At 41.7% G+C, this 21658-nt stretch overlaps 2 long non-coding RNA genes across 2 annotated transcripts; both read left to right on the plus strand.

The window, feature by feature from the left end:
- Positions 1 to 1472: 1472 nt before the first annotated feature.
- On the plus strand, positions 1473 to 16768 carry LOC118773840. The gene is made up of 3 exons (XR_005004756.1): positions 1473 to 1541; positions 13408 to 13495; positions 16740 to 16768. It is a non-coding gene; the product is annotated as an uncharacterized LOC118773840 (long non-coding RNA).
- A 2593-nt stretch (positions 16769 to 19361) lies between these two features.
- On the plus strand, positions 19362 to 20672 carry LOC118773836. The gene is made up of 3 exons (XR_005004754.1): positions 19362 to 19449; positions 20068 to 20109; positions 20643 to 20672. It is a non-coding gene; the product is annotated as an uncharacterized LOC118773836 (long non-coding RNA).
- Positions 20673 to 21658: the final 986 nt, after the last annotated feature.

Here is a 21658-nt window from a genome sequence, read left to right on the forward strand (position 1 = left end):
CCGCCCCCCTAAGAACAACCCCTTCAATCCAAGCCTTCAGACATGGTCTAAAGGCACACCTCTTCAGACTCTAGCTGGACTGACACCCTTGCCATTTTGACCTAATTCTTTGCAAGTACTTTTAGCTCTGTCTCTCACCTTGTATTTGTAGCACGTTTTACCTGTGTAGCATAGCGGTACTTCTTCGTCCCTTGATTGCATTTGATCTGTCTCGCTACACTGACTTTGTGCTCAGCTTCAGCACCATCTGCTTTGTATGGTCTTTGTATGCACTTTTGTACGTCACTTTGGACAAAAGCGTCTGCTAAATGAATAAACGTAAATGTAAGAATCTACCTTTATAATAAACAAATATTATCGCACCTTCGGACGCTGCAAGTCAAGTTCCGTTCTGTTGCACAGTCTGTCTGTTGTTTTGCTATAAACACCTCCTTTTACAGGGCGAAAATATTCGGGGCTATAGCCCCGAATGATCGGACCTAACGACGCCACTGGTTGAAGCCAAGGTCCCCTGGCTGAAAGTAGCAGGATGAGCAGGACTGTCAGTGAGCGACTGCTATTGTGTTTTTTTTTATCCATTTTCGGATGTCCATTTTGTTTGTTAAAAGCTAGCTACCTTCTTGAAATACCGTGGGAAAGTTGCCAACTCGGAGTCCACACAACGCAACACAACGAGCCTACGCTGCATTACTTAGCTCGCACTCACCCAGACAACCAATCAAGTGGATTTGAAAATGTAGGCTAGAACGTGACTTTGGTTTTAGCTAATTATGGTGGGCTTAATTATGTATTAGTATTTTAAAATGAAAATATTTAAAAAAAAAAAAAAATCAAATTAGGCCTTAATCTTCACTGAGGGGACAGGGTAGTTATTATTATCCTCACTCGAAGAGGTGAAATAAATCGGTCTCACTTACTTGCTAAGTAAGTTGTGTTCGGAAAAAATGAAAGCAAGTGGCGAGCTGGCTCACATTATAAAATCTATACTTAACTTCACAACACAGTTATGTCAAATTAGAAATTCGACTGGCCAGCTATCGTGCTAAGTACAACCTGGCCATGCAGTGACGACCACATTGTGTTTCACTTTTGTCTGGGATGGATAGTTGAACCGACAGAGCTGGTAATATGCGCAGACACTCGGCAGCTCGCCTTGATGCGGCGCTGCGCTTGCCGGAGCTGTATGCGGTGAGCCCCGTGGATATGAGGACTCAGCGGCCCCGTGTCTGTTCTGTGCTTTTAGGACACGCCCCTTTAAGGAACGTAAAACAAATGGCACTGCGTAATCAGCATGTGAGTATCTTTTAGCCTATCAGCAGCTTTCCCTCCAATCGGGGCTTAGGTTATTAGAGACGGGAAAAAATTTGCGCGAAGAGTGCGAACAGAGAGCTGGGCAGAGGTGTGCAGGCGGCCTGAATAAAAGTGTAGCAAGTCGGTGTAAAAGTGCGGGTTAATGTCGTCGCTCTGGAAACGACGGTTAATGTTGGAGCTGGGAGCCCAGTCATGGCATGTGGAAACGGACAACAGTATCGCCGTGTTAGGTAAGTGAGAACAATCCCACTATTTTTTAGTGTGATTCCTTTTGTCATCATTTGCCTACAGACAGAACATCGTTCTTTTGTCAACCGCTCAAAAATTGTTCCTGGTGCGAAAAAGCCGGCTAATATAGTTTGAGCAATCTATACTGTGAATGATTGTTTATAAACGTATTTTGCTATTTACAAGAAACTGATTTGCTGTACTATGTTTTTTTATTTATTCTTTTTTTTTTTTAGAATAACAATTCAATCCACAGCTGTACAAGATCCCGATTGTTAGAAAAATATTGCAGCGTCTTGAAGGTTTTCATTTATTTATTTATTCATAATTCTTTTCTTTCTTGATCTCAATGGATCAGCATTCTGGCCACTTCTCCTGTCAGTATCTGTACACCAGGGAAGCCGATAGATCCAGTGCTTTTACCCCAAACGCCTTTTTATTTAATGAACAGTGAGCATTTATTCTAAAACACCGGTGCATGCAAGCGTTTTAAAATCAGACTGAGCCTCTATACACAAAGTCTTGCTCAAAGAATGTGCTGAAAAAAAATTGCGAAGTTCATTCAGTAATGCACAGAAACCTTTGATAAAATGACTGTTTAGTAAGGGATTTTGGAGAGGATAAGCACACCATCAGAGAGACGTCTATCAAATGAAGCTAACTGCATTTTCACTCAAGTCGAGCGCCCAAATCTACACGTGTAAGCAGAATGATTTTTTGCTTAAACATGAAGGTGTGTTGACTCTGTAGATATGTCTCAAAGGCTTCGGGCGTTTTTCATCATTCAAAATTGTGGGCTAACAATCGGTCCACTTAGCAAGCTTGATGGGTGACCATGTGATAACCTGACTTTGCTCGCTAGCTAGCTAGCTGGTTAGCTATGCTACTTTTTTTTAAGTTCATTCAGCAATTCACAGAAACCCTTGGTAGAATGATTGTATAGTAAAGGATATTGGATAGGATAACGTTAGAGACGCACAATTAGACAATACATGTGTTTATCATTACTGAAGTGTGATTATGCGTTTTATGAGTGTAGCGGAGCTGAAGTAGCTCGTGTGAGTCCTGCGTAAAGCCTTAGGTAGCGGGTAGCAGGTAGCCGAGTGGTTGCAGCGGCTACGTCACTCCCTCTGAGACCTGGTTAAGTAGCGTTGTCGCCGACAGGCTAACGGCAATTTGCCTTTAGCTCAACTGGCAACGACGCTGGCTTTAAGGGGTTGGCAGCGAGCAGTAAGAACCTCGGTTCGAAACCCGCTCGCTCGCCGACCCACGTAACATCACATTAAAAAAACAACGCAAGAGACCACCCGTTACATGAGTACAGACACCTAATGGATAGAAACGAAAATATAACCAGTTGCAACGATTCGAATCTGAGCACCCAAACTAAACACAAACGCAACTTTCTCAACATGATACTACAGATGTTTATTTTAAATGAATTGAAATGACAGTATAGTAATATAACGACATCAAGTAAATCTCTCGCTTTTGATTGCAATGTTAAGCGGTCAGTATTACAGTTGAAATGTGAAATACAGTTGGTCTTGCTACTCAAGTTGTGTTAAAAGAAAATGAAAGTGACTCTTTGACTCGTAGATTAGATGGTCCAGACTGAACGTTGCTACACAGTATGTCAAATGAGACATTAAAGTGGCCATCTATCTTGCTCGTTACCCGTGTACTCGCTGCGCTTGCCGGAGCTGTATGCGGTGAACCCCGTGGATATGAGGACTCAGCAGCACGTGTCTGTTCTGTGTATTTAGGACACGCCCCTTTAAGAAACGCAATCAACACGTGAGCATCTTTTAGTTTGTCAACAGCTTTCCGTCCAATCAGGGCTCAGGAATACCAGAGGCGGGGAAAAACAAAGCGACGAGCGAGCGGGACTGAGGAGAGCTGCACACTAGTATTGACAGGCTGAGGAATGAGATGGAGGAAGCGAGGGGAGCGGCACGGTTTGTTAAAGGGGTTAGTGGGGTGAAATAAGTGTAGCTAGTCGGTGTGAAAGTGCGGGTTAGTGTCGTCGCTCGGGAAAATTGGACGGCTAACGTCGGAGCTGGGAGCCGAATCGTGGCCGGTGGAAACAGAACAGTATTTTCGTGTCAGGTAAATGCAAAAAATCCCACTAGCTAGTTAGTGGGTCCGGAATTACCACGCTGTGCGGGTGCAGGTTAAAGGTAAATCTCACAGGTGAAAGAAGCTGTTTTGGTTTATATGTTGAATGAAGTGAATCGCCTCTCTTGAGTAAGTGTTTTCACAGGCCAGTTGGTGGGGGTTTAGGTTTTTGTCCAAATTACACATATAAACATTACATACATAGAAAGACCTGTTGCTATTTACAAGAAACAAATTTTATTTGTGTTTTAATTGTAAGGTACACCATCTGAACTGGATTGTACTGAATAACTTCTCATGTGTGGAGCTTTCATATTGATATGTATTGCTATGAATAATAAATGGTATGAACATTATCTAGAGCAGGGGTCGGCAACCTTAGGTACGCATGCCACCATTGGCACGCTGGCGATAAGCGCGACAGATGATTTTTAATTAATGTATTTTTTAACCCTTTTGCACGTAACGTATTTTTATGCTATGTAGCGCGCGTGTTATATATTATATATTAGTGGTTCGTTATTTTTTCATTAGCATTATTAAGCTTCAGTTAGTTCCCACCGCCATGTTCTTCCGGGTAAGATGAGTGACGTCCCACCAATGAGCGGGAAGGGGCGGGGGCGGAGCGAGCGCCGGTTGAAGAAATAAAAGGCTCTAAAGAAGCGCGGCTTTGTGATAAACTACAGTCGGCCTTTTCGACAGGGTTGTCAGTCTGATTTCATGTTACTTTACATAAAAAGCTGAAATCGTGCTACATGCTATAAAAACTGATTGCCGACAAGTTTCGCTTTGGAAAAAGCAGTAAAGCACCACTCTGCCAAGTGTTTACTTACAGTAAGCTGCTAACCATAGAAACAAACTGTGGCTATTCCTGCGTAGGAACGACTGCTGAAATTGATGGCTAAAGTGCATGTTTTATTTTGTTTAGTTTGACCCGATCTCAGTAAGGAAAGCAAACGATTGCTATTTCAGTCACACAAGTCAGTGCGAAGTCACTACCAATTAGGCAAAATAATTACGCCAAACCTGCCAGCCCGGGTAGCGGATTCTGTTGTGTTTCCGACCAATAATCTGTTGGTGTTATTAGTTAGCCAACGTTACTATAAAACGAAAAAATGGTATAAAACGGGACCCTGTGAATGAGAAGCTCGTTTTCGTTAATACGTTTTGATATTGTGGCTCTCCATATCAGCTACCATGTGGGGACATTTTGTGATGTGTAACTTAAACGTTGCTCAATGTAAACTTAATATCCAATATTGATTTGTCATTCAGTTGTCACTATGATGTTTAACTTTATATTTTTGTCAATTTTTCAAGCTGAAGTCAAATTTTCACTCTTGATCACAAAGATGGACAATACGGCCGTTTTCAACTTAATTTTCTAAAGCACCTTGAGTTGTATGCACTTTCTGTCCGAAAGGTTTCTTTCTTTTAAATATGTTTATGCTCCCAAAAAGAAGCATATGGATGCCCATCTCTGACAGCGTTGATATTAGTGTCTGGTGGTTGACTGTGTCGAAAGCAGCAGAGAGGTCGAGGAGGATGAGGGCAGATGACAGGTCAGAGGCTCTAGCAGTGTGGAGAGCCTCTGTCACGGCCAGGAGTGCGGTTTCTGTTGAGCTCTGAAACCTGACTGATGGGGGTCCAAAAGGTTGTTCCTGAGAAGAAAAGGGGATAGTTGGTTAATGTTAATTTTCTATAAAATATATCACATTTTAATGTAATTTCACATAACATCAACATTTATTTTTGGCCCACAGCCCTCCATCCAGATTTTTTGGCCCTTCATAGGAAAGAATTTGGGCACCTCTGTCTTAGAAGAAAATATTTTAAAGGGATTAATTTCTTCTAGTTATATTGTCTTATTTAATTTAATGTTCTGTTTAATTGGTTGGACATTCATGTGCAATTTGTTCAATAAGAGTGTTTGAAACAATTTATTTCATTTCTTTATTCAGTGGGTGTAGGCTTTTCAATGTTTGGGGTCTATGCTAGCAGTGTATCTATTAAAGCAGAAAGACAAAGGAACTGTATAGTTGATATGCACACTTCAGTATTTGTTTATTTATCGCAAATCATATCGTCATTGCAATATTGAACAATGTTAACGCACATCGCAGATTTTTCTCATATTGTGCTGGCCTAATGTTAAACATAATGTATATTCCACTCTAATTAACAAGAACATTTCAAACTGGCACTTCATGTCAAAAAGGTTGCCGACCCCTGATCTAGAGCATCAAAATATATAGGTCTACAGTATGAAGCATGATAATTAAGCGAAGGTTATTTGTAACCATAGCTAGCTATAAAAATGCTTGAGAGTAACACTGGTACAAGCTAACATCATTATACATTTATATTCATGTCCAAATTTGGCTTTGAAATGTTTCGTAGGCCTACTATTATTGATTCCGGTGCCTACATAAGCTGTTTTTAATCAGTGGTGTTGTGTGAAACGTTAGCTAGTCTACTATTATGAAAGAAATAGCCTAGCCTTTATCATGGCCAGAGTACACATATTTAACATGTTTCATACAATTGCATTTACTCCAGACTCTGTACCAGGTTACTGTGTTGAACGTTTCTTACAATAATGGTATAACGATCATTGCTTTGTCTTACCGATTGGTATGCTGCCAGTTCACACACAAGCCACCTGCTGCTGCCAACGTGCATAAATTCCAATTGCTGCTCTTAATGGAAGTGCTGATGATGCAAGGGGCTGCACCCTCTCTCACAACTCTCACACACAGCAGACACTAAATAATTCTAAACTGAATTAACCATACATTCGTCTCGGAGGAGAAGTTCTCAACCAGTGATTTATTTTTTTTATCCAGATGTATTTACCTTCACATTTTATTTTTCAGCTCTAAACAAATTACACTATTGACATTTAGCAGATGCTCTTATCCAGAGCGACTTACATTTACACTTTTTTTTAACAATGTTACTCATTTATACAGCTGGGTATTTAATTGTGGGTTAAGTACCTTGCCAAAGGGTACAACAGCAGTGCCCCAGCGAGGAAATAAACCTGCAACCTTTTGGTCATGAGTTCCACTCCTTAACCACTATGCTACACTGCCGCCCCCTAGGTCCGGACCTCATAGCATGTTTCAGGCATGGTTGAGGGCCCACTTCCCTCTGGACCAAGTAAAGTCTAACTCCCAAGTGTAGAAGGTGTACTGTGCTGTCGAAGATGTTTATTTGTGTTTTCTCATTTGTTTCATTTTTTTCCACTTAGTTCATTGCTTAGTGCTGTTTACAAGACAAATTTTGAATCCTTATGCGGCATCTAACGTCAAATTCATAGAATGCAATTACTTAGACCCAAACATTTGTGAAAAAAGTGATCTATGGTAAAATGATGCAATGTAAATTTGGTTTCAGAGGTAAACTATTTATTTATGTAGCTGCTACCATTTTATTATTATTACGCATCTATTAAAAGACATGTCTTCCCTGTAGGTGTCCCACACAGCCCCAAACCCACTACATGGTGGCATTAGGGCAATGCACTGCCTTGATGAAACACTTAGGCTAGCCCCATGACATTTCGCAACACTGAAGCCCTACATTTCCACCCCTGTCTACAGCAGCTTAGAGTATAGAAGAACTATGCTGGGGAAGTGGGGACTCAGATCCTCGGCTTTCCTGCTGTCTGGAGAGGCTATCCAGGGCTCCAGACTGCGACCATTTAGTCGCATTTTGCGACCATTTTTGGAGACAGTGCGACTTGCAAATATGCCCACATATGCGACCATTTTTTTTTGACACTGTGCGAGTTAAAATTTCACGTGGTTGCATTCGTGCGAGTGCATGATGATCATTAGGCTGTTTTGGTGCCCCTCCGGCACGGGTACTGCGTTAGCCATTGTGCTTGAAAGTAGTACTTTTTCTTCACTGGCTCAGTTGTTGCCTGTACACAAGCACTGATGATGAAACGCGTGAAACAATCCATTTAGCTGTTACCGCGTTCCAAAGATGAAGCGGTCTATAGCTGATTGTTTTAACCCTTTCGCACGTAACTTATTTTATGCTATGTAGCGCGTGTTACGTTACATGGTTCGTTATGTTTTCATTAGCGTTATTAAGCTTCTCATAGTTTTCACCGCCGCATTTGCTAACTTTTTTATGTTAAATCGCTGTTTCCTCAAAGCTAGAGTTTCTCCAATTTCGTGTTCTAATCGCACTGGTTTTAGCAAACGCGCTAAACGGCTAATCACACTGGTGTGACCGTATGCGCGAAAAGGTTAAAAACCATAATGGATAACGCAGTACCCGTGGTTGCAGTACGAGGGAAGCTTAATTTTCAGATTAAAATATTTTGCAAATATCAAGTCTCGAGTCACTTTCGATCTTTACATCAATGCAAAACTAGGGTATGCAAATTAAGACAACTATTCATCAGCATGCAAGGTCATTGATTAATACCATGGTGCGACCAAATCATGTGCTGGTGCGACCAGCTGAGAAAGTTGGTAGCACCAGTGCTACCAGTGGAAAAGTTAGCCCTGCTATCAAACAGCACCTTTACTGTGTGGACACAGTTCTACACATGGTATAGGGGGACATAGGTCAGGGCAGGATGCCTGGGGGCTTTTTGTGTGGTCCCAGTGCATGTGGGTGTGGAGGGGAATGAAAGGCCAATGATGCTGCTAAAGCTGCACAGGGTTTGGGGGGGATGACACTTGCCTTCAGCAGGGCAGATGTCGGGAACAGAATGGGGTGGGCGTAGGTCACAAATGACATCAGGAGTGGAACATGGAAATTAGGAGCAGGTACTTGTATCAATCAGTCTGTGATGGAGAAAGGGCCTGTGATTTGCAGGTTTAGGCTGGGATGTTTTGGTTTGAGGGCAGGGATTCCAGGTGGTGGGAAAACATCCTCATGGTGGCTGTGAAAAGTCTGGGAAATCAGGAGCAGTAACACATGGGCTTTTAAAGTGTGTGGGCTTTGCTAGGGAGAGAAGAGTTATTCTGCAGGCTGGCCGATGTAGAGGTTTCCTTCTATGTAGATGGTTCTGGGAGCACACGAGAATGAGGGAGGGAAGAAATAAGTAATTTAAAACTGAATTAAGTAAAAGGAGTGTAATAAGAAGTATTAAGCAAAGTCAGTAAATCAGAAGTAAGGTCATTTAAAGTAAAAGAATAAGTTAAAGTAAGTAAAAGTAAAGGTAAGTTAAGGAAGTAGAAGTAAGTGAATTGAAAGTTAGTCATGTAAGATAAGAGTTAAGGTAAAAGTAAAGGGAGAGTGCAAGTAAAAGTAAGGAAAGTAAGCTTATTTGTAACTTAAATAAAAGCAAAGTGTAAGGACAGTAACTACAGTGTTTCCCACAAGTCTGAAATATACTTGTGGTGGTATCCAGCGGAAAGGGCCAGTATTACCTGCTGGCACAAAAATGGTCCTCTACATGTGCCAAACAAATACGTGTGACCTTTAACACAATATTTTGATTTATTGAATATTTCTATTAATTTCACATAATATATTTCACAGATCGACCCCCAACCCTCCCCTCCATCTACCCACATGGGAGGAGGAAGACAAAGCAAAAATTAATAATAATAATAATAATAAGGATAAAACACTCCAACACCTGTGCTTATGGGAACGCCTCTGGTGCAGGTCCATTTAGACATATTCGCAGACATGCAGCCAGGTGCTCCCCTGACCGACCCCTGGAATTGAGAACAAGCTTGAATCTAGTTTGGCCTCAGCATTTCGTCTCACTGTTGACTGCAATTGTAATTTCACGTCGAATTAACTGACAGATGTAATTATTGAGGCTTATGCGTTTATTTATTGCCATTTCATGCTAAATGCTAACGTTGGCTAAATTACCTGTGGTGCTGTGCGTCTCTCTTCCTCATGCCATATTCTCTTAAAATATCTTTGAATAGTCATATCTGCTGAAAAATTAGTAGCCTAACCTTATCTAAAGTTAGTCTGTGTCTTTAACTGCTGTAGCCTGAAGTGAAAACAAATTATAATCTTTCTCATATTTAGCCAGGACAATTTTGCTGCATGTGGCACCAATGGTCAAGTTACGTGTGCTGAATACGCTCTTGAGTTTTGTAGCTACCAACGCAGCATAGTTGCCGCTTTCTTTCATAGGATTCAAAACTACTACCAAAGTCAGAGCACAATTACACAATACGGAGAAAAGGAGTTGCTTTGCCTGTTCCGTGCTTGTAAAATATCCACATCTTCTAATGTAACACCAGAGAACCTCCCTCTCTCTCTGTTTCTCTGTAGAGCATGTGCGATTGTCAGCAGACCCTTCTCGCAATAGCAGAATGAACAGGTACGGGAGGGTAGAGCGAGGGGAGATTTTTCACTAGTTAATCGATCGCGGATGGCATTGTTCTCTCGGACGGATAAAAAAATAAAAATAACAAATGCTAAAATGGGGTGCCAAATATACTTAGGCAGCCGTTAATATACCTGGGCGGCCCAGCCAAGTAAAGTCTATGTGTGGGAAACACTGACCTAGTAAATAAAGTAAATAGTTAAACAGTAAGTTAAGTAAGTAAAAATAAGTAAAATTAGGTAAGTGTGTTCTTCCTGGTTTTAAGCTTCATTAATGCATTAACGCAGTGGCCTTGCATTCCAGACTGTGGTCTCAGTGTCTGCAGGACTCCTGACCAGTGGGTGGCAGCAATACAGTATACAGCGTTCCGTCTGCCACCAAATCCTAGAGGAGGAAGATGACCACACCCTCAGACTTACTACCATTTAATTAGGAAGTTTCTTGGTATCCTTACTAGGGCTGGGCAATATAGCCATCGCGATATATCGCATAGATATTTTATTGCAATAACAGCTATACCCGGTATGTGGCGTTAGGTTTCTTCCCATATGTTTTTTCCCTTTAGTCGTACCTTATATCGCATGTACAGGGTATTGGCAGATATATACAGGTGAATCGGCATGCCACTAACTTGTCTTTGCTGAATTACCCTACCATTTTTCTCACCTGGAGCCAGACTTTTGTGGTTGTGTACACCTGTCCAAAGAGTACAGAATCAAGCTCTTTGGTGGAGGCTATTTGCATTGAACAGTAATCTTGGAGAGAGACAGCCTCAGTGAACGCAAGGTACTGGCTAGAAACTTTTACTACTCATACTTCACTAGGTATCTCCCAAAATTAGGTTAGTTTTTTGCAACAAGATGGTTTCTTTGCAGTGCCAGGTAATACATGTTAATGTAAATAATAAACCTGTTAAGGTAGCTAATTTCTCATATGGAGGTAGATAATCTAGTGACTTTGAATCAGTGTACTTTATTTTGGAAACGCTGGAATATTACTTAGTGGTAGTCGATCAAGCAAATTCTTCATGTGGAACAAATAAAATGTGCTAAACAGCAGCAAGTCAGCTATGCACCTCAAATAAATTTTATACAGTTAGAATGCATATATTTTTATTCATGGGGAGCACAGTCTTAAACAACCTGTTTAAAATTTTGTTCAATATATTTGAGTAGAGCTGGCTAAATTGGTGAAGATTAGCAGCAGCACAGGATAGAACAGGAAGGCGGTACAGACTGTAAAAGGGTTTCTTCAGGGGTGAACAGGGGATATAACACTGTTACATACACAACTGAGGAATGAACATGTCAGCTCTCACATTCATTTCTTTGGTTGTTCCTCCTTTGGAGAATTGGTATCAGAGTACGCCTGAAAATGGGTGTGGACCTGCATGCCAAGCGTGCCAAGTCATGTTCTGCAGAGCTCATTTCGGCCAGCTTTGATGCTTGAGCAGACACACACTTGAGCAGCGCTATATCCTTTCTGCTTCTTGGATCTGCCACTTCCAGCCTTCAATTTGTGGATCTGTTATTCTTCAATGTATGGAATATGACACACGTGCAAAGCTTTACAACATCAACAAACTCTTGTGCATGAGGATGTACCGATGCCTCTGCCAGATGAGTCATATTCCATACGTTTTTATTTTTGTGAAAATAAACAGTCTCTGCAGAAAAACAAAAATGTATACACCATATAAACAGCCAGAGTGCAATTACTAATCATAATACAAATAAATCAACAAATGATGAATGGTAGAGGTTTTTTTTAACTTTAGATTTGGATGCCTACTTATTGTAATGGTGCCACTCTGAGACTGAGAGACAGAGAGATTCGGCTTTTATTACCAATAGAGCTTACAGTGAATGGAACCCTATCACAAGCCTGTGTTACCGTGGCAACCACTTTCAGTAAAGTTTCTGTCATCTGTGGAAGAACTCACTCTGAACTTTCCCACTTAGTGTTTCGACTTTGCCTAGACTGATAACAGTCTGTTTATAATATCAATGATATCTCTCAAATCAAACGTCAATACAGAAGTACAATAATCAGCTCTATAAAGGTTCACAAGGGTACCTATGAAGATCTCTATGGTACTTACTCTGTATTTTTAAAGTAATACAAATATTGACTCATCTGTGCTATTGTTCACCAGATGAACTTTTGGGTCTCCAGGCCTCCTCAGGTCTACTCAGGCCTTCTTCTTAAAGTGTAGAAATTACATTAATGGCATTTAGCAGATGCTCTTATCCAGAGCTACTTAATACATGTTACTGTTTTTACATGTTATCCGTTTATACAGCTGGATATTTACTGAGGTGAATCCAGGTTAAATACCTTGTGCAAGGGTACAGCAGCAGCACCCCAGCAGGGAATCCTCCCTGCCACATTTTGGTTACAAGCACCGCTCCTTACCGCTATGCTACACTGCTACCCAGCTACTGAACCTGGGGGATCCATGCTGGAAACTGCAAGCTGTTAAGAATACTCAAGTCAAGTCAAGTCAATTTTATTTATAAAGCACATTTAAAAACAACAGCAGTTGACCAAAGTGCTGTACAAAAAAACAATAAATAAATAAATAAATAGCCAAAAGAAAATAAATAAAAGCAATGAGACCATAGCAATGAAACGAAAGAAAAAGCACCTCTCATACTGAGTTAAAAGCCAAGGAATAAAAATGTGTTTTAAGATGCGATTTAAAAACAGGCAGTGTAGGGGCCAGCCTTACATGCAGAGGCAACTCATTCCAGAGTTTAGGTGCTGTAACTGCAAAGGCACGATATGCTTCAACCTTGATTTTGGAACAGCTAAAAGGAACTGGTTAGCGGACCTGAGTGATCTTGATGGGATGGGTGGTTGTAATAGGTCAGAAAGATAAGTTGGAGCAAGCCCATTTAACGATTTATAGACAAACAATAAAAGCTTAAAATTAATCTTCAAATGAACAGGGAGCCAATGAAGGGAGGCGAGTACAGGGGTGATGTGCTCTCACTTGCGTGTTCCTGTTAGAAGACGAGCTGCAGCATTTTGGACCAACTGTAAGCGTGAGAGGGAGGCCTGGCTAACACCAACATACAAAGCATTACAGCAGTCAAGCCGGGACGAGATAAAAGCATGTATAACCCTTTCGAAATCATTAAATGATAAAAAGGGCTTGACCTTAGATAATATTAAAAGCTAAAAGCTGTTAAGAATGCTCCTGGTCATCTCCAAAATTGCAGATAATAGATGAGAACTGCAGAAAGGAAAAAGGAAATTTTAATATTATGGATTTAAAATTCCAAAATGTGATACTGAACCTACATTCTAAAAAATGTTCTTGGTGGAATTATCTTACAGCTAAATCTGGCACTATATGTAATGAAACGGGTGTTATGTTCTTTCCCTTTCAACTAAATAAGTTACTAAATAAACTGATTTTTCAGCTGCTGGGTGGAGTCTCAGCCATGGCAGGGCCTCGTCTGGCCGTCACCATCGCCCTCCTGTGGATACTGACTCTGACTGAATGCCAAGGTAACACAAAACCCACTTTCCAGCTTCACTCTCACCTGCTGTGCTTCTAGCTGCTCTTTTTTTCCTTTTCACTCCTGTGGTGTTTAATGTTGATAAGAGGCCCTTAACAAAAATTTGATTGTGTGAGGTGGTTGTCCAAAATGTGTAGTATTGTGGTATTCGAACTTTGCATTAACGTTGCGTTATGTCTATAGTGGGTTACAGTGCTCATCACCTTGTGCTCTGTGTGTATGTATATCGATGGATATATCCATTTCTGTGGATTCTGGTGCCTGAGAGCTGAAAAATGACCCTGAGTTGAGTGATTAATTCTTTGTCGTTTCCCCCCCGATGAAACAAAGTATAAAGAGAGTTCAAAGGAGAAAGAGGAGGAAGAAAAGAGGATGCGATGTGGGAGATAGCAGGGAAGGGTAGACACTAGGGATGAAACGATACTCAGCTCACGGTTCGATTCGATTCACCATACAATGTTTACGGTTCGATTCTTCCACAGTATTTTTAAGAAAATCAATTGAACTGACACTGAAATGAAAACAATGTATTTGTTTTTGATGCATTAACAATGCTGAACCATTGTTGTCTTTTTTTACCATTAAAGTGATGACAGCTTGACCTTGAATAGTCTTCAAACATAAAATATTAAATTGAATGGGTCTGTCTGTATTACATTAATATGAAATTATGAAAATTGCACCTCAGTACTGACAGTCAGAGAGAGATTTTGCAGTATGGCTCTTCATGTCAGCCACAGTGGTGGAGCCATCCTGGTTGGGTACCATGCTCTGCTCAATCATGAATTTCAAGGGTACAGTAAGTGACAGTGTGGTACTCTTTTCATCAGACAGCAGAGTGGTAGCTGTTTTTTTAGGTTTCAGAAGCTTCACTGAGTCCTCGGCATCACCGATGTCAGAGCTATCCAAAGTGTCAAGTTGACGAGCATTTTTGCATACCTCTGTGCTTACCAGGGCAGCAGGTACAGCTGCTTGCTGCTCGGGATAGCATTCCAGCATTTCCATACAGCTGTTCCAGCGTATCACAACGTCCATAATTAGCTTATGCTGTGCAATCTCCAGCATCTTTTGCTTTGCAGTGACTTCATTTGCTGTGGCACTTCGGTGAAAGAAGGCCACAACCCATCTCACTCGCCCGAGCAAACGACTGACGCGGGTTATCTGTAATCCCGTCTGGTAGCTAGATTCAGTGTGTGCGCAAAACACTTGATATGCGGTGATAGCCTGGCTTCTCTCGCTGCCACCTCCATGTTGCGTGCATTGTCGGTAACGACAGCGATACTGTGATTTGGTCTTTCGAGTTCCCACTCCAAAACGGCCGATTTTAAAACTTCAGCTATGTTCTCAAAAAGCGGACGAGTCTGGAGAACAAAACTTTTCAGTACCCACTCACTATTGATAACATGCGCCGTTATTGTAATGTAGCTCTGAACAGCCCTGGACGTCCACCTGTCTGTTGCCATCACCACACACCGTACTTTTCAGAATTTCTGTCACTTTGGTTTTTGCTTCGTTGTACAAGGCTGGTATTAAAGACTGACTAAAGTGCGGGCATGACGGGATGTTATATTTCGGCTCTAGTGTCTTTAGTCGGCAAAATCCCTCGTTGTCGACTACTGAGAATGGTCTCATGTCTTTAGCACTCCTGTGGATCTGGTGATATCTTGTGCTCTTGTACATGTATGAGGCAACGGGGATGCAAAACTTTTTTCAAGAGAAGTCTGGCCTTTAAACACTTTCTTTCTCACATCCCCTGACTGGAGTTTGTCGTTGTGATGGTGTTGAAGATGCTGCATCATATTCGTGGTATTGGCAGTGTATAGTTTTCTACAGTGTTTGCATACTGTCTTCGTTTTGTTGGTTAATTTGTCGCCATTCTCCTGTTGAATTAGCCAAAATGTTGCCACACTTCTGATTTAAAGGATGATGGCGCATCCTCGATTTCAATCTCAGCTCCAGCCGCACTCATTACGTTTCTCGCTGACGCTGCTAGTCTGCTACTGAAGCCTCTTCTTTCTGTCTATGACAAACATGTAAAACGTGAGGCCTCGATTGGAATGTCAGAAGCGTGACGTATGACGTTGTGCACTGGTGCTACTTTCATTTTATATATTTATTTACTACCAATGATGAATTATAACATAGTATTTATTATATTTCGTTTTTGTATGTATTTGCATATCTAAACATTTGAAATAAAATCTATGTTTAGTGATGATAATAATACAAAAATATAATTCGAGCTGACAATCAAAACCGTCCAACTTATACGATGCGTACTGTCACATTTTTGTACTGCGATGTATCGTGCTACGATGAATCATACACCCCTAGTAGACACATAGACAGCAAAAGAAAAGAGAGGAATGAACAGTCAGGAGAGAGAGGCCATGCTGATAACTGACAGGGTTGTGGGGTTGGTGGGGGTGTTTGACAGTTATGAATGGATGACATGTATTGTCATATTCCTTTATACTCCTTAGATACTTGTAGTGCTTCGTCTGGTTTGAGGTGATCACTCATTAAAAGATAATTGAAATACAGACATGTTTTTGTATTTTGAGTTTTGATATGTGTTTGGTCAGATTGATCTTGGTGTGTGGTACATTACAGGGTAAGGGAATGGGTTTGGGAGGTTTAGCAGGGAATTCAGAAGAGATGACCATTTTGGACTTGATGGTAATAGGTGGTTGAATATATTTGAAGTTTTGATTGTGTGGTAGTGAGTACTATTGTGCCAGGTAAGCAAAAGGAGAGAATTTTCCATTGTGAAAGTGAAATGGTGAGAAAGGACATCCTTGTCTAGTTCTGTGATGGAGAGTGAATGGATTGGAAATGACTGTATTTGTGATTACTGATGCTGTGGTGTTTTGTATAGAATTTCTAACCATTTGCTGAATTGAGTCAATTGAGCCAAAGTCCATGCTGCTGATATAAAGGATTCCTTCTCTCCATCCAACGCAACCACAGCAGCGGTTACCATTGATATGTATTAAGTTGGTCAAACGTACAGTGTTATTGGAGGTGTGCTGGCCTTTCAAGAAGCTAGTATCATAAGAATGGAATGTAGGAAGGTGGCCTAATTTGCCACCCAATTCACATTGTACAATTAAACGGTTGTTTTCACATCAGTTTATTACTGTTTACAGCAAAGAATCAAACCTGCAACCCTTTGGTTAGGAGCCCGGCTCCCTAACAGCTGAACCACTCTGCTGTGTGTTCTTCCTCTGCAGACACACCTGTTACCTGCCTCTTCTCTGAGGCCTGTGTGCTGCCGTGCAGGTTCAGACACTCACCTGAAGAGGTCATTGACTGGGAAACACTGGCTGGACGGGACGTCATCACTGTCCACAGCTACTACTATGGCAACGATCAGCTAGAGCACCAAGACAGGCGCTACAAAGGACGGACCTCTCTCTTTAAGGACCTGATCTCCCACGGCAACGCATTCCTGCTGCTACAGAACACCAGCATTCAGGACCAGGGCAGATACAAGTGTTACACCAGCACCACACTGGGCAACCAGGAGTCCTTTGTGAGCCTGAGAGTGGAGGGTAAGTCTCCCCACAACCATCTCCTGCTAATGCCCTCATGACCCACAGTGTTCCTGTAGCCATGCGGCTACAGATTTCTGCAGGACAAGGACTGACGTGCTTCATTTTGGACAATTTAACGCTAATTCTGATTTGCTGTGTGTTATGGATATTCATTTGGGGCATAAAAAACAATGGTATTTATGATAAATATGCGGACAGTAATATCATGTACCTACACAATGGATTAAAACATCCAGTAATCGATGTAAGGTTTCTAAGCCTAATCTATGCTGCTCCTTTTCTGTAGATTCTCATATGCCTTTGTTTATGATTCATGACATTGACCTGCTTTAGCTGTCCATGTTACATGTCATTTCATGTTTCATGCTTGTCATTTTTTTTTTTTTTTTATGTATTTATGTCTTCATTACCCACTCAGAGACCGCCTGTGAAAACTAGCCATTTTGGCTAACTCTGGCACGTTTACAGAAAGGATTATTAAAAATAAATTATAATTAATGTGAACTGTCCTTGTCAAATAAACCCAATGAAAAAAATGTTCTTGTTTACCGGATCATTGTGAACATTCTTGAAGGGGTGTGATTTGCTTAAGTGGTGCATTTTGGGTGGAAGAAGCTGCTGACATCAGATCCACAGTTGTGGATGGCATATGTGCCATTTTCTCTCACTTCAGTGTTGCTTAACCCTTGCTGTTAAATTGGATGCACCGTAAGATGTGCTTGAATGAATTTAGTGAGTAGCATATGACTTGTGTTGCTGACGAAACTGTCGTATGTTCCACCTTGACTGTGCAGAGGAAGTGGATATTAACTGCTATTGTGACATCACTGCAGCTCCCATCAAATCAGTGAGCATGGAGAGGACCAGAGAGGGAGTGGCCTGCATGTCCCAGGGCATCTACCCCACCCCTCGCGTTTCCTGGTCCACTGATCCACCCACACCATCAGGAACCCTGCAGGACTCCAGCCAGCTGACTGCAGATGCCCAGGGACTGTTCTCAGTGAGCAGCACAGTGAGGATGCTGGGAAATCTTTCTGACCACGCCTACATCTGCACCGTGTCCAAAGAGGATGGGAGTGGGGAGTGGAGGGCCTCGTTCAGACAGCAAGGTACCGCAGCCTGGATTACATCACCACCACCGATCTCCTGAACAGAGGGGAGCATTTACTGAGGGCAGAATGAGGCTTCATGAACCCCAGAATGGGTGTGGCCTTAAGGCTCTGTCATTTACTCTTTGACCTTCAGTTTTATTGAGGTCATCTTCCAATACCTAGTCACATCATCACTGGCAATAATCTGGATAGAGCCAGTTACTTTATTGACTCACTTAATAACCCAGAACAGAAATAATATCAGAGATTAACCTGGGCTTTTATGTGCAGTGTGTGATCATCTTACTGGACCGGGTCTGTCTGGGTATGGAGGGCTTAGTCTAAGTGTAACTCAACTTGTGTTTGATTGTCCTTTCAGGGGACATCCATGGAGAAGTGGGCCAAACCCTGGCCATCCCCTGCCCTGTACCAAAGCCCAGCCTTCAGAACTTCACTCAGACCTGGACCTTCATGGGACAAACCCCGCCCATCCTCATACACAACAGCGGCACCTCAGACCAACGTATCTCAGAACTGTGGAAGAACCAGGTTCAGAACCTTTTAGAAAACGGGTCGCTCCTGATACAGAACCCAGGCCAGAACCTCACAGGAACCTACACCTGCAAGGTGTTAGCCGACTGGACCCTGCAGCTGGTGCAGACATATGTCAGATTTACAGGTACAGATCCAGGAAGTGAAAGATAAAGAGGAGAAACTAAATAAAACTCAGCTGAGCTGGTCTGGAGCCACAGAGAGCTTTGCTTTCCACTAATATAAATCCATTTGTGATAACATTATGCCAGATTTTTTAAGAATAAATCATTTCAGTGCTGAAAGCCACAGAATTTACACTGTGATTCTTCATATTTTAGGGACTCCTTAACAAACACGTAGGCATTGTCCATAACACCAATTACCAGGACAGATGATCAGATGAAACAAGATGTTCTATTTTTGACATAAGCATTTAATGTGCAAAGATACTCCTTACTTATGGCACTCAGCATACTTCTATTAATAATATTACGGTTACATGCTGAGGCTTCCAGTGCATATACCACATAGTTCTCCTTAGAAAGAGCTGCTGAAAGTCATTCTTAGACTCCTCCCTCATGACTGTCTTTGGTTCAGGGTGAAAATGCTCTCAGCTGTAATCCCCTCTGAAGAAGTGTGTCTATTTACAGGTGCAGATAAGCATTCTGGGAGTGCCACCCTGCACCCTGCTGGTATTGCAGTTACTGTGGTTATTACTGTTCTTCTCGTGACAGGACTCCTCATAGTAGCATGGAAAAAAGGTACAGAGAAATATGAACTCTTTTCATTTTATTATTTTATACCCATATGTTAAAACTGTTTTGCCAGCTCTATAGTACAATGGTGATCAAAGTGAACTGCTACCCATAAAGCACTTACCAAAACACACACACACACACACACACAAACATACCTATTTACCTGCACACATTATTTTCAACATGACATTCTTGGAGAGACACCTGGCACCCTGTTGCCATCATTGTTCTTGTTATAGCTGCAATAGTAATGCTGTTTACTATAGGTTATCTGTCTTTAGTCCAAGATTTAAAATCTGGCCAAATGTGAGAGCCTGTAGAACAGTGGTAATCAAACTGAAGTGCTGTTCCCAGCATATAATCATAGGCATCACACTACCCCCCCACCCACACATGCACACACACGAATATACAGAAATACATTCATAAACAAACACATACACATGTGCATTCACACATGTACATTATGCACTGCTTAGATTCTGTTACTGAGACTGACAGCAGTTACACGAAGGAACTGTATTTTGTCTCCTGTTGTATAGAGATTGATCAGAGTGTGAGTGTGAGTGTGAGTGTTATGCATATGGCCCTGGATATGATTTACATGTCTGTGTACTACAGGGTGGCTCCAAAGATTAATACAGTTAATACAAGGACTAAGAGGTAAGACTGAATCCAGGTGCATTTCTATACGATCACATACAGAACATTAATAACTCATCTGTCAAAAAGCAGTGTAGTGTTTACATATTTCCTGTTATGGTATTTTGATATTTTAACTTGAATACACTGTTCTGATATATTTGGCTTCTTTGTACTACATAAATGTTTAACTGAGGTACAGTACATTAGTATTAGAACTCAAACATTATGTATTGATAGTTTAACTAATGCAGTGATGTTAACAGCTATTCTGGATTATAATGTATTATTAATACACCTGGAGTAAAGTGTCAATATTCAAACTAGATTATATTAAACTGATTATATTATGTTTACATTTTCACTGGAGTTCAGCATGTTGACATTAAGATTTGGGTGGTATGTGATGCAAATATAAAAGTTGAATGAAGTAAGCACTACTGGCATGGGCACGATGACATCACCTCGTTAATGTGGGGCACCGGGACTGAAGGCCTCTGGATGTGGATGGGCCTGCTTTGTTCTCTCTGTGGCTCATATCCTCCTTCCTGCAGGTGATGGTAACCAGGGGAGAGGAGAAGGACCAGAAGATAGAGGAGAGGAGGCACAGCCTCTGGGTGGTAATCAGGGGGGAAGAGATGGAGAAGATGGAGGAGTAGAGCAACAGGAAAGAAGAGATAGAGAAGAAGATGGAGGAGTAGAGGAACAGGAGAGAAGAGATGGAGAAGAAGATGGAGGAGTGGAGGAACAGGAGAGAAGAAACAGAGAAGAGGAACAGGAACAATGTCTTCTGAGTGCTTCAGGTAATGACTCTGCGTTATATTTATACTTGAATATGGTGTATTGATGTTTTGGCTGGAGTTGAACACACTGATGTTTGAACTTGATTGTAAAATACTTTACTTTCTGCTTCTTGTAATTGAGGGTCAAAAGAAACAAGATGACAAGGAGGAAACGGAGAGCTGGAGGACTTTCTGAATACAACGAGCTGATTGGGTAAGGGCTCACCATAGAGCATAGCTGTCTCCATGGTGATAGACAGCGGTACTGTGAGAGAGGGGAAGGACGGGGTCACCTGCGTCATGTGACATCACAGACAGGACAAGCGTCACTGCCACTGGCAGGCAGGGGCGGGGCTGCCTGGATCCACAGACACCCAATCGCCACAGTAGCAGAAGCAAGCAGCTGCATACCTGGATACGCAGGACGTCCCAGAGCCAGAGAGAGAGAGAGGGCGGGGCACAAATCATCAGACTCTGGGGGTCCAGAGGGGGGCGCTGCAATCACACCCTGGAGCCGAGGAGCTGAAACTGAACTTCCTGAGTAACTGTGCAGCTGTGAGCTGAAGGATCTGCTCAGGAAGCAGAGAATGGAGAGAAAGTGATGAAGACTGAGCAAGAGACTGCAGCACTGCTCAACACCCACTTCACCTCTGAGCACTGATGCCTTTTATGTGTGTATATACTGTATATATAAAAGTATATTTTTATACATATTTTAATAAACTGATTTGTGGTTTGGATTTTTAACCTCCATGTGTGTGTGTGTGTCTTGTGTGGACTGTGTGTGT

The sequence above is a fragment of the Megalops cyprinoides genome, chromosome 2 (assembly GCF_013368585.1).
Source record: "Megalops cyprinoides isolate fMegCyp1 chromosome 2, fMegCyp1.pri, whole genome shotgun sequence".
Classification (NCBI taxonomy): domain Eukaryota; kingdom Metazoa; phylum Chordata; class Actinopteri; order Elopiformes; family Megalopidae; genus Megalops; species Megalops cyprinoides.